Raw genomic sequence first — 9,305 nt, 5'->3', positions numbered from 1 at the left:
TAGTAGTAGAGGTCACTTTAACACTGCGATCTATGTAAAAACATATAGTTGATATGTCTGTATAGTAACTTACAATGTCAGTATTCACTTACGTCGGTGTTCACTATTTTGATATCATGACATTTATTACTTATAATTGTCAGGATCAACAATAAAGTTAACAGATTTATCGATTTAGACATCAACATCAATACATGGATTTGTGAAAAGTTAACTGGTTAGTTGGAATCTTAAAAGCAATTCACTGTTACAATCTTCCTTAACAATCTTCATGAACTTCCTTGTACAGGTTTTCATCTACGAAAGGTAATTTACTTCCTCATATCAGTTGATATGCCTTGTTTGTTGTGTCTTTATACATTTTCTACTTAAAAGTGTCGTCTAAAGTGAAATATTGATCTGTCCTCATGTTAATCCACATGTCATGTTCTTTCGGGGAGCTAGAATAAAGATGGGAATTTAAACTTTTCCTCATACTTTTTCCATCAACACCAATGTATTGACTTTTGATCGATAATTTGTATGAGGTTCCACATTTATTATAAATAATCGAAAAGTAAACATCAAACTGATAATGTCCAAATCAATTTTTTTTTAATTACTTTTTGATAATTATATAACAAACACTGTAAATAATGACGAAGCCTTTTGTTGCAAACCAACAAAGATATTTTGGTAACTGTCTTAAAAATCGATTTTCTTTTGTTGTATTTCCTGATTATCGCAGAAATATATCATTCATGTATAGATTTAACATTGAAAAAATAATCGAAACGTAATCATGTATTCTTTATTTTAATTTTACTTTTATTATTTTAAAATTATCTAGGTTTTCAGATACAAATGTAGGTGTTTTTGTATCGGAATTAAAGGTACAGGTTCCCTATTCTTATTCCACAACAAAACTTGTCATTTATAAAAAAAATGAGTATCGAATGTACATACTTTTGTTGTTCTTAAAACAATATGAGTTATAAAGAATTCAAAAAATGATGTTCCATCTATGAAATCTATTTCAGTATACTGTACAAAAGCACCGTGAACAGTAGAAGTACGGAAATTTTGATGGATATGGTAGAACAAAAGTAGACTGGTGAGAAATTCATGTTCTCTATTTTAACGTGATTTGAATTGAAATGCTTGGGTCTACGGGTTCCTTTAGACTGGCCACCAGTCTCTAAAATATTTTTAAAAAAAATCACTAAAATTTGGCTTGATCATTTTTGTCTCTACTACATGCCTGATTCTAAGTTTCAAACTAGGGGGAGATAATCTAGTAAAGAACTTCTGAGAAAGTCTTATCAACAACTTAGGTCTGGTGGCAAGTCTAGGGTTTCATATCTTACCTTTATTTGAAGCGTATATAACTTTTGTTATTCTGAGATATACTTTCTGGTGGATTCAAACATATGCAAAAGGACCAAGTATTTCACCAAAATAGCTGTTGTTTAATTGCTTAACCTCAAATTGATTACTGTATATGGGCCAAAATTAATAGCAATGAAATTTAGTAGTTTAATTTCAATGCGTGAGACCTGAAAGATTTTCATTTGCATGGAGGTTCACCATACGTTATCTACATATCACGCTGTTATCGAACGTGTAAAACTACTTCCGGTAGGTTTATTACTAATTTCCATAATCAATATTGAAGTATATCTCGTTCATATAAACGAAGTTCTCTTGAAATAAAATCGGAATTTATTTCAAAACACAGCTCAATTATACTGACATAAAGCGATTGCATAGGGTTTGCAGTTTTCTTATTCGGACATACATCTCTTGAGACGCACCGTTTCACATGACGTTATGTATGTATAATATATTAGCTATTCAAAATAACGTAAGACATATAACCGACATTGAAATATAAACTTCTATGTATATAGAAGGGAATAATAATTACCATAGATTCCATAGCTACACAGCTTTCAAAATAATAGAAATTAATTATATCTAGAAAGCAAAAAAGTATAAACATATCTAAATTGAAGTGATTTGTGTATATACAGTGAATCATTGGGCTATGGAAAAGAAAAAAATCCATGGCTTAGAACGCTTAAAACGCTTGGATTTGGAAATACCCGCTTCACGACACGACTTCCTCTACTTAATAGAGAAAACATTATTTATATTGCGTTGATAACTCTTTTTAAATAGTATAGAATTGGTTTTTTATGATGATTACATTGTGTATATTTCAGTGTATATTAAAGTTTTTTTTTAAATTTTCATTGGTGCATTGCATATGGATAGTAGCATCATTGGCATTTAATTAACAAACTCATCGGAATGCAAATCATCCCGTTCTGTTCAAATCAATAAACCACTGCGACACAGCTCTAGAGGATTATGTATGTCATTACATGCATAGCTACCATAAAATTCACGCAAGTTACCAACATACACTGATACATATAAAGTTTTAGATGTTTAGACTACGCGTATTAGATATATAAATATATATTTCACAATCTTTTTAGTAACACATTGCAAAAAGGTCATATACCACATACACAAGAAACTAAGCAATGACCACTTGCATATGATTTGATACTACAAGAATGAAGATAGCAACACAGAAATGTATATGATATTACGTAATCCAACTGATAAGAATGGACCGTCAGAAATTTGCAAATCATGATATAAGGAACACACTATATGATCATTGTTATTATTTGTTTTATGTGTTCGTTTCCTGTTCATATGTCTACAAGAGAAGCTTACTATAATGGTTATAACTGCTACTGCTGTTTTCCTCCTGGCAACAGCATTGGTTGTGAAAAATTGTCACGGGTAAGAATGTTTTTTTTTTATCAAATCCATTTATATATGTTTTTATGTGTAATGAAATTTGTTGAAATGAAATGTACATACTTGTTATTCTGACAAATGACGACTGGTCTAAACAAATAGACTTGTTAAGTAGTTACAGTAATATGGCAGCCCGTTTTCCATTACAAGCAGTAAAATGTGTAATTTGTAGATATGAAAGTGTGTTTAAGGTTTTAAGACTTTTATTTAAACTAGTGATATTTTTTATGCCTATGTATCACTTCCTAGGTGTATTTGTACGTAACTAATTTGCTAAAAGTGTGTATGTATCAGGTCTACCCTTAGGTTGAGTCGTAGATTAGTTTGTTGCTTATAACTTTCGTCGAAATATGCACAAAATTGTAAATGTCAGTTTATCAAGTCCACAGGACAATGTCAAAAAGGACTCTATGTGTATGGCCGATTCATAGACACTTTTTATTAACTAAGTTATGTTCCGGAACATCTAAGAAATAATACATTGTATATAGACATGCGATATATCACTAGTTTAACCAAGGTCCAAAACCTTTAAGAAATAGAATATTTTAGTAAATAGACATTTATTGGCACAATTGCAGGTAAAAATGTAATATCTATTATTTCGTTCATTAGTAGATACACGGACTTTAATTCATACCAGTCTAATCATAATCATGCTGATAAAAATCAATTTATTTCTTAAGTTAAATTGCGTTAATAATTTCAAACAAAACTGATAACTGGAATTTTAATTTACGTTCACTAAACATGTTTTTTTTAACAAATTTAAAGCTAGACAAGATAATATCTGGCGTATCTATATGGTACATATTTGGGTTACAGGTCTACATGTTCCTACGCAACCAGTGTATCCTACACAAAAATGAAATGTGGTAACTACTGGGGAGGAATATGGTGAGTACTCTTTAAAACAAATAATGAAATTTGCAGTTATATCCGGGTTCACCGGAATTGGAGTTTACATATATTGAACATTTCTTTAAAATTATTCTGTTTACTCAATGTTAAACCGACAGTGTTCGAAATAATTTAGCTTTAACTCATATAGGGATTGGACTTCGCTTTTATGTTAACCATGCTTGTGTGGTGCAATTCGTCTAAGAATATATTCTATGGGGCGCTTTATTTATATTTTATGCAATGAAATCGTAATTTGAAAGTGACGTAATTATTCAATAAAAAACGGTCAAAAATGAGAGGAGCTTACTCAATTGAACAACAAATGATGACTCTTCACATAAGGTAGAATTATTTATCCGCGATGACGAAAAAGTATTTTTGGAAATATTTTAGCGTAAAAGAAATATCACAAACAAAGTGATTTTCAGAGACAATTTTATTTAAGCAGATCAGATATTTTAATATATGTATTTATTTTTGCTAAAAGTTAATATATAGCGTAATAACAGAAAGTATTGGGACTCATGTATGAACTCGGTGACCGTTATTGTGCAGCGAGGCGAAGCTGACGCACCTTACACACTGGAGTTTGCCAAAGTTGTCAAAACACCGGTGTTCAAGTAGCTCAATGTGTTTGAGATTGTCGTCTAACTTGACGATACTACATCCTTGGGAGCAATGTGATTATATAATCTACGGTAGAATCATCGATTACGTTGGATAGAACATTTTCATACGCAAGTTCAAAGTTCAATGTTACCATGCATTAATTGTAAACAAACTCGGCTATTATTTGCGTATAGTGAACAAGTCTTGCAAGAGTAAATATATAACCTATAACACAACATCCAAATAGATATTGAACAGTGTTTTGATTGTGTTAAAGGTGGTATGAACGCAATGGGATACAGACATATTCAATGTAGCGCGTTTATGTCTACAAGTAAACTTTCTCTTTTAGATAAAATGCATAATAACCTTGTCCCCGAATATTTATACACATTATAACCACCAACGCGTATATATGTATGTATTCACTTTGTTGTATTTTGGGACAGGGTCTTTGTTAAGTTGTAATAACTTGTACCCAATCCCTTGTCATATATTTTTGACAATAAATACGTTTAAACTAAGATTGTCGTCCTAATTTTTGTTTGTTTGATTAATTTACGTCCTATTAACAGCTATGGTCATGTAAGGACGGCCTCCCATGTATGCAGTGTGTTGTATGTATGTTGTGCGAGGTGCGTGTTTTGGGAGACAGTGGTATATTCGTGTTGTGTCTTCTTGTATAGTGGAACTGTTGCCTTTTATATAGTGCTATATCACTGAAGCATGTCGCCGAAGACACCAAGCAACATATCCCACCCGGTCACATTATACTGACAACGAGCGGACCAGTCGTCCAACTGTATGTATGCGGAGCGCCAAGCAGGAGCAGAAAATACCACTTTTATAGACTTTGGTGTGTCTCGGCCAGGGGACAGAACCCAGAGCCTTCCTTACAGGGGCGAACGTTCAACTCAAGCCAAAAGTGATGTAGTAGGAATGATATTCCGTGTGTACGTTCAACCCAGGCTATATCCCTAGGGTTCCGCCTCTTTGTAGTAATCACATAACAACACAGATAACATGTTCATGTCATTTATTAAAGTTATTAAAGTTAGGACGACCACATAGTAGACAAGACAACATATAAAGACATACCGACAACTCTCACACGCAGACGTACATTTGTACAACGCACCTTCAAAATACTGTACCGCACGATGTCCACCCCACAGACCCTGTAAATGATATACTATATATAAATCGCACTGGTGAGCCTGTCGCTCTGGTGTGCCATGCGCACAGGTATGTGTGCTCTTTTTATACCCTGCACGCGCAAGGCTAGCCAATCATTTGAGTTACGGGTAGAATTACCCGCGCTATTTTATATATATATATATCCTATCACACACAAACCATATCCTTGGCGCCAGGACTCAAACACACACACGCACACACGTAGTCTTACTTTCAATTCTGCCACAGTGAGGCGGTGCCAAGGGAGGCATTAGGAAAGATAAAGTCAGTTAGGAAGAAGAGAAAAGATAAGATCCTAAATTTAGTCGCCTTTCACGATCATGCAATAGGGGCAGCAGGTACAATTCTAACGCCCTACCTGCAGGGCTAATTTACTCGGGTAAAGATACATATATCGGAAAATGAACATGTTACGTTTCGTTATAGCTGGATGTATAAGCGTGCGTACGAAACAAGACCACAAGTAGCATACAGATGTTGCCCTGGTTACAAAGGTCCCGGATGTAATACACGTATGTAGAGTTTTCTTCTATTTCCTATTTTAGTTTAGCTTAATTCATTTTGTTTTGAATGAAAGAATTGTAAATCAATCGAATTCGTTAACGCTTGAAACTTGTATACAATTCTATTGTTTGTTTGTTTTTTTGTGTGTTTTTTTTGTGCTCTTTTATCCAACTCCTCTTATGATATTACGTTTTTTCATTCATTTTTTTGATTAATTAAATGCTTAAATGACGTTTTCTATGCATTGTTATTTTTTTTTTAAATTCATTTCACTTTCTTATGAGAAAGGTCATATTGTATCTCACTTATATATAAGAGAGGATATCATGCATAACCATATCAACATAAACTGTTTTCATATATTCAATAATAATTTTAAAAATGATAACTTCTTAATTATTTTAACGTTTGCTGTCTTCTTATACTTATTACGTACATCTTTTAAGAAATTATGTTAACCCATACCTTATCCCCGTAAAAGATGTCTCTGTATAACTAGCCCTAAAAGCATAGTCCAACGTATCCTACTATCAGCCTGCTTGACATGAACAAAGTAACTACAGGTAAGTAGGTTTCATTTTTGTTTGTATACCGTTTGCACTTTATGCACGTGACGTTCTGGTAAGTAATTGGTTTTGTATGGACAAATCTGTTGTGAACAGCTGCAAATGTAAATGTTATGTAATTTGCGCTAAACAAATATTACTCATTGAAAACAATCAGAACGTATTTTAAAATGATATGCACTACATACATCGGTGATATCGTACCAGAACTGATGAGGAAAAACATAATAATTTATCATATAATCTGCCTGATATCCACGTGTAATATTTTTGCATATGTCACTAGTGCAATATGACCTGGAGTGATTTTCATTTGCTGTGCCGCGAAGGGAATCCACTGCGACGTCATTACAATAATACAGCAATAACAGCAATAAAGTGACGTCAGGAAAAAAATGACATGACCTCTGGATTTCGAGAATGGCGGCACAAAATGGCCGTCTCCACTTGTTTGCAACACGCTTTGACGTAAGATTCTTAGAAATATAGATTGTTGTAGGTTATGTGATAAAAAGTATCTTAAATTTGTGTTATTTCATATGAGATTTTATGAAACTTGCCTCGAAGTTTTAATTTTTGGTCGCCAAGGCTCGCAAAAATAAAAACTTTTAAATTACACATTAGACTCGTTTAATAAAATCTCATATGAAATGAACACTAATATAAGATCCTATATGTGATTTTCAGTCCATATATTGGACTGGAAACAACACATCCACAAGGTTAATGATATGGATTGTATATCACGAGGGGCATGTGAAAAGCCCTGGTATGCCAAAAATGATGATAAATTGCAGCTAGATTTACAGAAGAAATGGTTAGTGTCTAGTTGGGATGTGTTTTATCTATATTATTGATTCATCAAAGAGTAAATATGTCTTCTTGTTATGTGAAGAAAATATGCAATAATCATTCGCATATGATTAAATGATACAAGATTGAACACGACAACACGGTAATGTATATGATCCAACTGATAAGATATGAATCATGATATGTTTGTTTGTTTGATTTATTGATTAATTAACGTCCTACTAACAGCCAGGGTCATGTAAGGACGGCCTCCCATGTATGCAGCGTTGCGTGTATGTGTGCGAGATGCGTGTTTCGGGAGAATGTGTTATATTCGTGTTGTGTGTCTTCTTGTAAAGTGGAACTGTTGCCCTTTATATAGTGCTATATCACTGAAGCATGCCGCCGAAGACACCAAGCCACACACCCCACCCGATCACATTATACTGACAACGGGCGAACCAGTCGTCCCACTCCCGTTATGCTGAGCGCTAAGCAGGAGCAGAAACTACCAGTTTTATAGACTTTGGTGTGTCTCGGCCATAGGACAAAACCCAGAGCCTTCCTCATAACGGCGATCGCTCCACCAAAGACCAAAAGTGAGGTGGTGTCAAGGGAGACGTTAGGAAGAAAAAAAGTAAGTTAGGAAGAAAGAAAAGATAAGATCCTAAATTTAGTCGCCTTTTACGATCATGCAATAGGGGAGGTACAATTCTAACGCCCTACCTGCAGGGTTAAATCATGATATAAAGAGTGGCACTTTTTGCATTACTAGTTTGTCTTTATTAAATTATGTTAATGTCCTTTCCTGTCAGTATGTCAACAGACTAAATCTACTATGGGAATAACCACTGGGATTCCCCCTCGGATAACAAGATTCGTTTTCAAAAGTTGTTACGGGTAAGAAATATTTTAGATATTGAATATTATCATTAATGACAGTTTCTATGCTGAGTCATAACAACATAAAAATATATACTTTAGTGATTTATGAAATAACAGTTGGATGTAATATTGTATTTTGTATATATAGGACGTGAATATGCTTTCTTGAAAATATTTTTTAGTAAATAGTCTTGTTAAAGAAGTATTACAAAGAAAACAATATACTTCAGCGTTTTTATGCGAAATAGTTTAAAAGAGTTATTTCCCTTTGTTATCATTTCCCAGAACATAAACTACAGTTATTTCCCTTTGGCAAGTAGCAAAGGATTATGGGAAGCATTTTGATAATGAAAATGATGATAAAGGGATATAACTCTCATAATGAGGTAAAACGGTATAAAGCTAGTATATTAATAATCCGAAATAAAAGGCCAAAATAAATTCAAAGTAAAATCAAAATCTCTAATTATAAACTTATCAGCACAAACATTGTGCAGACTTCCAAATACATAAATGTTTTGCCTTTTAACACTATAACACTGCCTAGTCCATAAATGACACTGGCTGTTAATGGGATGTTAAACAATCAAGCCAAACCAAGCTAATGTCGTTATATCATTTTGTCATATAGAATGTCAAATAAACGTGTTCACATTTTTATTAACGGAATATGAAAATGACATTACATTTTTAGTCTTGATGTTTAATGACTTACGTAAGTTAAATCAACTGTAATGAGACAAGGATTTACTTTTATTTATATCAAATAATGAAGCCATGTATGTATGTAATTAATTCAAGAGCTGAAGTGGCCGAGTGGTTGAGATGTACCGACATATTACCACAATCCGTCCATCTCTGGGTTGCGAGTTCGAAACCTATGTGGGGCAGTTGCCAGGTACTTACTGACCGCTGGTCGATGATTTTCCACCGGATCGGGTTTTTAACCCACCATTAAACACAGCAAGTCTTTACATCACCCAAAATTATTAATAGACGTAAAGGAGCTAAATGAACGTGACATCTACAAAT

General features: G+C 33.5%; 1 long non-coding RNA gene across 1 annotated transcript; it reads left to right on the top strand.

The window, feature by feature from the left end:
- The first annotated feature begins 2,644 nt into the window (after positions 1-2,644).
- Positions 2,645-9,148, top strand: LOC138326263 (uncharacterized). The gene is made up of 4 exons (XR_011208881.1): positions 2,645-2,799; positions 3,643-3,714; positions 5,953-7,064; positions 8,204-9,148. It is a non-coding gene; the product is annotated as an uncharacterized lncRNA (long non-coding RNA).
- Positions 9,149-9,305: the final 157 nt, after the last annotated feature.

This window comes from Argopecten irradians, chromosome 6, assembly GCF_041381155.1.
Source record: "Argopecten irradians isolate NY chromosome 6, Ai_NY, whole genome shotgun sequence".
Lineage (NCBI taxonomy): Eukaryota > Metazoa > Mollusca > Bivalvia > Pectinida > Pectinidae > Argopecten > Argopecten irradians.
The sequence above is the reverse complement of the archived record's forward strand: the minus strand, read 5'-3'. Positions and strand labels throughout refer to the sequence as shown.